Source organism: Ovis aries, chromosome 17 (genome assembly GCF_016772045.2).
Source record: "Ovis aries strain OAR_USU_Benz2616 breed Rambouillet chromosome 17, ARS-UI_Ramb_v3.0, whole genome shotgun sequence".
Taxonomy (NCBI): domain Eukaryota; kingdom Metazoa; phylum Chordata; class Mammalia; order Artiodactyla; family Bovidae; genus Ovis; species Ovis aries.
Window position 1 is genome coordinate 54790243 of NC_056070.1, and position 9460 is coordinate 54799702.

General features: G+C 44.8%; 1 long non-coding RNA gene across 2 annotated transcripts in view; it reads right to left on the reverse strand.

Annotated features, from left to right (window-relative positions):
- The window catches only part of LOC121816944 (uncharacterized), a 28694-nt gene extending 23254 nt beyond the window's left edge, over positions 1-5440 (reverse strand). For both annotated transcript variants that reach the window (XR_006056675.2, XR_009596871.1), the window contains exon 1: positions 5165-5440. This is a non-coding gene — a long non-coding RNA (uncharacterized LOC121816944). The remainder of the gene's footprint in view (positions 1-5164) is intronic.
- Positions 5441-9460: the final 4020 nt, after the last annotated feature.

A 9460-nucleotide genomic window follows, 5' to 3' on the forward strand; every position in this document is an offset into this window, starting at 1 on the left:
ATGCTGGGAAAGATTGAAGGCAGGAGGAAAAGGGGACGACAGAGGATGAGATGGTTGGATGGCATCACCGATGCGATGGACATGAGTTTGAGCAAGCTCCGGGAGTTGGTGATGGACAGGGAAGCGTGGCATGCTGCAGTCCATGGGGTGGCAGAGTTGGACATGACTGAGCAACTGAACTGAACTGAACTGAACAGATGATTTACAATGTTATGTTAGTTTATGGTGTACAGCAAAGTAACTTAGCTATATATATGGCAACACAAGTCTGTTCTCTATGTTTCTGGTTCATAGAGAAGTTTGTGTCATTTTAAATTCCATGTAGAAGTGATATCATATGATATTTGTCTTTTTCTGTCTGACTTACTTTGCTTAGTATAATCATCTCTAGGTCCACCCATGTATTCAGTTGGTGCAAAAGTAATTGCGGTTTTGCATTATTGAACTTTGCCAGTTGATGTTGGAATACATTCTTAAATAAATGTGGTTATGTTATACATCGTTTTAATGCACATTTCTCACTTTATGTTTTTTTTTTACTAATGACATTACTTGCTATTTATTTTATATTTATTTTGTACTAGGAAAATGATGTTAGATGAAAAGCAAATTCAAGTTATTTCCTTATTTGAGTTCAAAATGGGTCATAAAGCAGCAGAGACAGTTCACAACATCAACAACACATTTGGCCCAGAAACTGCTAACAAATGTACAGTACAGTGGTGGTTCAAGACGTTTTGCAAAGGATATGAGAGCCTTGCAGTGAAGAGTGCTGTAGCCGGCCATTGGAAGTTGACAACAAATAATTGAGAGGATCATTGAAGCTGATCAGCTTATAACTACACAAGAAGTTGCTGAAGAACTCAACTTTGACCATTCTATGACTGTTCAGCATTTAAAGCAAATTGGAAAGGTGAAAAAGCTTGAAAAGTGGGTGCCTCATAGGCTGATCGCGAATCAAAAATATCATCAATTTGAAGGGTCGTCTTCTCTTGTACAAAAACAACAGGGAACCATTTCTCGATCAGATTGTGATGTGCGACAAAAAGCAGATTTTATACTACAGCTGGCAATGACCAGCTCATTGGTTGGACTGAGAAGAAGCTCCAAAGCACTTCCCAGAGCCAAACTTGCACCAAGAAAAGGTCATGGTCACTGCTTGATGGTCTGCTGCTGCTCTGATCCGCTACAGCTTTCTGAATCCTGGAGAAACCATGAAATCTGAGAAATATGCTCAGCAAATCGATGAGATGCACTGAAAACTGCAACGCCTGCAGCTGACACTGGTCAACAGAATGGGCCCAATTCTTCTCCATGACAACACCCTACTGCGCGTCACACAAGCAGTGCTTCAAAAGTTGAACGACTTGGGTTATGAAGTTTTGCCTCATCTGCCATGTTCACCTGACCTCTCACCAACCAACTACCACTTCTTCAAGCATCTCGACAGCTTTTTGCAGGGGAAGCACCTCCACAACCAGCAAGAGGCAGAAAATGCTTTCCAAGAGTTTGTCAAATCCCAGAGCATGGATTTTTATGCTATCAGTTCAGTTCAGTTCAGTTCAGTCGCTCAGTCGTGTCCGACTCTTTGCCACCCCATGAATCGCAGCATGCCAGGCCTCCCTGTCCATCACCAACTCCCAGAGTTCACTCGGACTCACATCCATCGAGTCAGTGATGCCATCCAGCCATCTCATCCTCTGTCGTCCCTTTTCTCCTGCCCCCAATCCCTCCCAGCATCAGAGTCTTTTCCAATGAGTCAACTCTTCATATGAGGTGGCCAAAGTACTGGAGTTTCAGCTTTAGCATCATTCCTTCCAAAAGAAATCCCAGGGCTGATCTCCTTCAGAATGGACTGGTTGGGTCTCCTCGCAGTCCAAGGGACTCTCAAGAGTCTTCTCCAACACCACAGTTCAAAAGCATCAATCCTTCGGCGCTCAGCCTTCTTCACAGTCCAACTCTCACATCCATACATGACCACAGGAAAAACCATAGCCTTGACTATACAGACCTTAGTCAGCAAAGTAATGTCTCTGCTTTTGAATATGCTATCTAGGTTGGTCATAACTTTTCTTCCAAGGAGTAAGCTATAGGGACAAACAAACTTATTTCTCATTGGCAGAAATGTGTTGTTGATTGTAATGGTTTCTATTTTGATTAATAAAGATGTATAGCCAAGTTATAATAATTTAAAATTCACAGTCTGAAACCGCAATTACATTTGCACCAACCAAAAGGCTACAAATGACATATCTCATTCTTTTTTTATGGCTGAGTAATATGGAGATCCAACCAGTCCATTCTGAAGGAGATCAGCCCTGAGATTTCTTTGGAAGGAATGATGCTAAAGCTGAAACTCCAGTACTTTGGCCACCTCATGTGAAGAGTTGACTCATTGGAAAAGACTTTGATGCTGGGAGGGATTGAGGGCAGGAGGAGAAGGGGACAACCGAGGATGAGATGGCTGGATGGCATCACTGACTTGATGGATGTGAGTCCGAGTGAACTCCGGGAGTTGGTGATGGACAGGGAGGCCTGGCGTGCTGCGATTCATGGGGTCGCAAAGAGTTGGACATGACTGAGTGACTGAACTGAACTGAATATTCCATTGTGTGTTGTTGTTATCGTTTTAGTCTCTATGTTGTCTCTGACTCTGCTTCCCTGTGGACTGCCAGGCTCCTCTTTCCATGGGATTTCCCAGGCAAAAATACTGGCTGCTGCTGCTGCTAAGTTGCTTCAGTCGTGTCTGACTCTGTGTGACCCCATGGACTGTAGCCCACCAGGCTCCTCCATCCATGGGATTTTCCAGGCAAGAGTACTGGAGTGAAGTTGCTATTTCCTTCTCCAGGGGATCTTCCTGACTCAGGGATTGAACCCAAGTCTCCTGCATTGAAAAGCGGATTCTTTACCACTGAGCCACCAGGGAACCCCAGTGTGTGTGTATACATATATAAAACATCTTTTTATCCATTGATCTGTCCATGGACATTACTTACCCATTACCCATATCTTGAGTATTGTAAATATCACTGCTATGAACATAGGGGTGCATGTATCTTTTTCAATTATATTTTTGTCTGAGTATATGCCCAGGATTGAGTTTGCTGGACCATATGGCAACTCTGTTTTCAACTTTTTGAGGAACCTCTTTACTGTTTTCCACAGTGGCTCCACAGATTTACATTCCCACCAACAGAGTAGGAGGGTTCTCTTTCCTCCACACCCTCTCCAGCATTTGTTATTTGTATATGTTTTTAATGATGACCATTCTGACCAGTGTGAGGTAGCATCTCATGGATAGCTACCATTTCTTGAGCACCACTGGGGTACCAGGCACGGTGCCAAACATTTACATACAGGATCTCATGTGATCTGAAGCAACTCAGTGACTTTGTCACCTTGGATGGGGAACATGCCCCGTCTGATGAGAAACCACTCCCAGGGATCATTGTTTCACATCTGACAGCTTTATTCATTTACTTTCCCTGTCTGCCCTCCTAAAAACCATCTTAAGTTTGGGACCCCTTTAACTTCCCCCTCTAGGGGAGACTCTGTCTCCAGGTTCCAGCAGGAAGATGACCTGGCTTGAGTCAGTCCCTGTGACCTCCTGCAGCAGCTAAAAGCACTCATCTTGCAGGACTCTGCCCAGGGCTTCCTCTTCCTCCTACACACTGGGTGTGATGACAGCTGTCAAGAGGGGTCAGGCGTTGAGGTGGGAAACTTTCCAGACCCAGAGAGGGGATTAGAATTCACTGCTGCAAGTGCCAGGGCTTTCCCTAGGGCTGACTCCTCGCAGAATCATTTCCTTTGAGATTCATACTTTCTTTTAAGAACCACTTTGAATTCCCTACTGTATAGCTGGCACCTTATCAGGCATCAGAGCATCTACCCGGCAGAGTCATATTCTTCTGGTATCTTCTGTCTCTTTGCACCTTCTATCTAGTCAAGGCCTGGCCACCTGCAGTCAGGGTCAGATGCTATGTCATCTCGATCTATGCACTCTTAGTGAATACCAACTATGTGTCAGGCATCAGACATTGTCTCAGTGTTCCTCAAACTGGTCATTTGAGTTTCCCTTTGAGGGCTTCCCTGGTGGCTCAGATGGTAAAGAATCTGCCTGCAATGTGGGAGACCTTGGTTTGATCCCTGGGTTGGGGAGAGCCCCTGGAGGAGGTCATGGCAACCCACTCCAGTATTTTGCCTGGAGAATCCCATGGACAGAGGAATCTGGAGGGCTACAGTCCATGGGGTCACAAAGAGACGTGACTGAGCAGCTAAGCACAGCACACACAGCACACATATTTTGAAAGTGTCATTTGTACTACTTTTTGACCTAATGTTTTCCTTCAAATTAGTCCTCTATTTATTTCAATAAACTTATTTAAAAAGTACCTTTAGATCACTGCCATTAATGGAAAACCAGTATCACTTGCCAAAAGCAAACAGTAATCTTAACAATAAAAAGAAAAACTATTAAAAACTGTTCATCTTTTTCCAACTTATAAGCACCTCCAGTGCCCCCTCAAAGATGTGTGTAGCCAAGGTGATGATACTGTTTCTCTTATACCTCACCATGCCCCCACAAGGTGGGTTCCCTCATCACCCCATTCTACAGATGTGGGGGCTGAGCCTTAGAGGGGTGAAGGGCTTGCCCAGGAAAGAGGGCTGCAAGTGGTGGGACTGAAATTCAAATCTAGGTGTGTGTCAACCAAAAGGCAAGGGGCCTTTGAGCCTGGTCCTGACTCCAGAGATGCCTACAAAAGTCTTTCTCTGTTTTCTCAGCTGTTGCTGTCATAGGAACAGAGATACCCCAGGGCCATGAGAACCTGTTTTTACACCCTCAGGGCATTTATCCACACATGTAAGAGGCAAAGGTTACTGAAACAGCTTCCTGATGATGTGGGAGAGCCCTCAAGACTCAGTCTCACATCACATTGACTCAGCCTGGTTCTCCGTCCAGCCCGCCAACCACTGTCTTCACTAGTCTCTCCAGGGAACCCTCTAGCCTCTGGTTATTCCCAAAGCCTCCCCTTTCTTTAGCTTCAGGGAAATAGTGCCGGTTCAGGATGTATAGGGTGTTGCATTACTCATGACTCCACTGTTTGCAAGTGACAGAACTGTAATACTCAATGGCTTACATAAATAAAGGGATTTATTGACTTACGTAAAGGAGAAGTGCCACTGGAAAGGACTTCAGGCAGAGCTGGATCCAGACTTTACACTGTGTCATCTGAGCTTTATCCATGTCTCCTCTCCTGCTGTCGTTCACTCCTCTTTCCACCTGCTTCCCATCTCTTCTCCCTCCTTTCTTCTGTACTGACTTTCTCCTCTCCAAAGTGGCAAATGTGGCCACAGCATCTCCAGGCTTACAGCTTACCAGCTCTGGGACTCCTGTAGAAAGACAGTATTTCATTCCTAATAGTCTCAGCAGAAGTCTCAGGCCAACTCTCATTGGTCCAGACTAGACTAAAGGTTCCTTCCTAAAACTTACTGTAATTCTAATGGGCTGAGCCTGGGTCAAGATGAGATCTTCAGTCCAGTGAAGTCACATGCACTGACTGGAAGAGGGGTGGTCTCCCAAAGGAAAAAATCAGAGTGCTGTTACCAGAAGAGGGTAAAAAAAAAAAAAAATGTCAGGGAGGCCAGACAAAGGCATCCCCTGTGGATATAAAGTTGGTATTTGCAAAACTGCACAAGACTCAAATGTTCTTGTTACTAGAACAGCAAAGAGGTGGATCACCTTCTCAATTCCTTGGACTCCCATGGTGTTTCTAAAGAAAGGTTACCCAGGCCCAGTAAAGTGTCTTCTCTTCAGAACTCCCTTCAGAGTGCCCTGAAAGTGTTAACCACTATACTTTCCATCCTTTGCTTCTCCCAGCTTGGAGGCAAAGAGATCCTGTCCAGATACACCACTTTTTTTGGCTGATTGACCCAGAGTTCCTTCTCTCTCGTCACAAATATTCAACCAAGAAACAGCCCTTGTGCAAGGAAAATCTAGACACAGGGACAAGAGGCTAGCTCAGGACAGGAGGAAAATAACAACACGGGACTGGCAAAGAGATTTGCATATTCATTCATTCATTCTCCCTCCTTCCCCATCCCTAGCCCAGATTCTCTCTCTCCTCACGCACATGGCTCGACAAGGCTTATCCACTGCACCAAATTTCCTCTTTTCAAGTTCCCACTACAGCCCGGAAGCCCAGTTTCTAAATGAGAGCATCTGATTGACCCAGCCATTAGGAGCCCCGGCCTGAGCCAATCAGCTCAGCTTGCGTGGGGTCACGTGAATTCAGGCTGGCCACGGGGAAGGAGCCCAGGTCTCGTAAAGAAGGCCGTGGCGACCATGACTCCATCCCCAAGGAATGCGTTAGAATCAACCAGCGCGAAACTTAAATCTAGTGACTTCTTACATTTTATTTTAAAATCAGGCCTTTTTTAGGGCATTTTTGAGGTGGAGAGTCGGAAGTTTGCCTTCGTAGTGATAAAAAAGAGATTTAATATCTATTTAATATTTTGTTAAAATTTCAAAAAACTGTATAAGCAACCGCCCTTCTGAGAAGACAAGGCGGTGAGAGCCGCCACGCTTCTCGGCTCAGCACTCCTGGGCCTGGTAACATTTATTTGGGCGCTTGCATCACACATGTGCCACATGACGGATTGCTGGACGTTGACAGCATGGCTCCAGTACTAAAAACATATGACTCCATATGGAACGTCGTGGTGTGGGGTGGAAATCCTGGACGGCTCGAGGCTGCAGATGGCCATGTATAATTCACGGGATTTGTAAGACTCTGCATCTGCTCCGTTGCTCATTCTTCAGTTGTCAGACAGACATAATCCCGAGCCTCTTATTTTATAACACAGATCTGCCAAAGGGAGAGGGGAGGGGAGGCGGGGGAGGCAGAGCCGCTGCCAGGAGAACTCAGAAATAATTTGGGGGAGAACATTCGGTGTGTCAGCGAGGACAGAAGCACGCACCGCAGGAAGCCCAGGCGAAGTTGGAAACCGGCGGCTGGTTCCCTGGTCCCTCACAGGGAGGCTGGGATCCTGAGGACGTTGCTGGAAAGGAGTGTGTTTTGATTTTGCCTTGAATCGAAGCCTCACCATTGGATTTTGGTCCAACCTGGGTAGGCCTTGTGATGAGCCAGCAGGTCAAATGTCAAGCTATTTAGGCATCTTATAGCATTAAGTCAGCCTGTCTTAACTGTCTCATATTGTCAGATGGCACCATTAAGTGGCAAAAAAAGAGATTAGGTGCCTGTGACAGTCATTGCCAGTGTGCGTACCTCTGCCCACACTGGGGTCATCTGCACACAGATTTGGTACAAGTGTTTCTTCCAAATGCCTGCCTGAGGGGCTTTTCCCATGTATGGGACAGGCCAGAGGCTGGGGAGCTGATGCTGCTCTCAACTAACAAGGGAAAAGGGGTGGAAAATAAATACTCCAGCTTCTCATCCCAGTGAAACAACTCTGAGCTGTGATCTGCCTTGGGCGTGGGGGGGGGGCACCAAATTAAGACAGAGACTCTCAGGCTTTTTCAGACCTCTAGATTTTCTTTATACCATTGTTCATATTTATTTGCCATCGTTTGCTTCAATGTTTGTTCTCCCTGTTACTCTAGAGGCAGAGACTGCGTTTATCTAGCTTATTCTCCATTGTATCCACAGTGCCTGTCGCCTCATACTTAATCAACATTTGTGACGTTAACATTGTAAGATTCTCCTGGCTTCCCTTCCCACCAGCTATGAGAGCCTTAGCAAAGCACTAACACGTCTCAACTTCATCCATCCAGCCATTTATAGCAGGTGGACAATAATATGTCTTGCCTACTTCATGGAGTTGCGTGTGTGTGCTCAGTTGCTCAGTTGTGTCTGACTTTTTGCGACCCCATGGACTGTAGCCCACCAGGCTCCTCTGTCCATGGGATTTTCCAGGCAAGAGTACTGGAGTGGGTTGCCATCTCCTCCTCTAGGGGATCTTCCTGACCCAGGGATCGAACCCATGTCTCCTGTGTCTCCCTCATTGGCAGGCAGATTCTTTACAACTGGGAAGCCCTCATGGAGTTGCAGTGGAGATTAGATAAAAGAATCATGGAGAGAGACTTCTTTGGTGGGCCAGTGGTTTAGAATCTGCCTTCCAATGCACGGGACACAGGTTTGATCCCTGGTTGAGGAAATAAAATCCCACATGTCGCAGGGCAACTAACCCCCGCCCTGCAACAAAGACCCCAAACAGCCAAAATGTGAAAAAAAGAAAAGAATCATGGAGGAAAATCTTAATAAATTCTGAAATGCTAAATAAAATAATGACTCTACTAGGTCAGAATTTCTAAAAGTATCACCTTCCTCTTTTTTATATGTTAATTTCACATGATACCCCAAAGCAATTTCATTTGAAAAATTGTGTATTTACTTGAATTAAAGTAGGGGGGGAAAAGCAGCCCATCAAACTCAAATGTATTAATTGGGGTGTATTTGGCTTCAAATAACTGAAAACTCAACCAACAGTGACTTAAATTTAAGTAAAGGGTTAATTTTTTAAAAGCACCAAGATTTTTGGGTAGCTGTAGCCCAAGGCTAGTGCAGCTATCCAAGGCTATTGTGAAAGATCCAGGCTCCTTCTAACTTCCTGCTTTCTTCATTGGCATGGAGGCTTTTATGCTCATGGCCTCAAAATGGTTGCTGTACTCTAGGCATTGCATCCTGATTCCAGGCAGGAAGAAGGGAAAGGTGAGAGAGAACAGGCTGGACCAGTTGAGTCTGTCTAACACCACCACCATAACACCACCACTACCACCATCAGTTTTTCAATTAGGAAAGCAAAAAGCTTTCTGGGAACTCTACTGAACAGATCTACATTTCATTGGCCTGAGTTAAGTTCCCTGATCACTGTTCGCTACATGAGAATCAAAGGAAGAACTTTTAGCTGGACACATTACTTGCCTGACAAAATTAACAAGGGCACTGTGACTTCAGAAATAGCTTAGTAAAATAAAATGGATCAGCCTAAAGAAAAATATCAAACAATAATACTACTGGAACCAAATCTGAGAAATGTCTACTCCTTTTGCTCTATCCCTCTCTTCTTTATTGCTCAGAATTAAACTTTTGACTCTTTTCCTTCTGGCTATGATACCTGGGAACTTCTTGAGAACAGGACTGCTTGATTCAACCTTATGCTTGTATCCCAGGCACCCAGCGCGTTGCCTAGCACCAAGCAGTGTGGAATACATACTACTATTCATTGTTTCATTTATTTGTTCTTATTTTTCTTAACAGGCCGCTAAAACACTTGGACCAGTTCTTACAGCTTTCTTAAAATAAAAATCCATCAAAATATTATATTAAGTGAAAGAAGCCTTACACGAGAGTACATGTCATATGATTCTGTATATCTGAGGTTCCAGAATAGGTTAAACTAACCTATGTTAAGAAAAATCGGGACAGCAGTATCTTCTTAG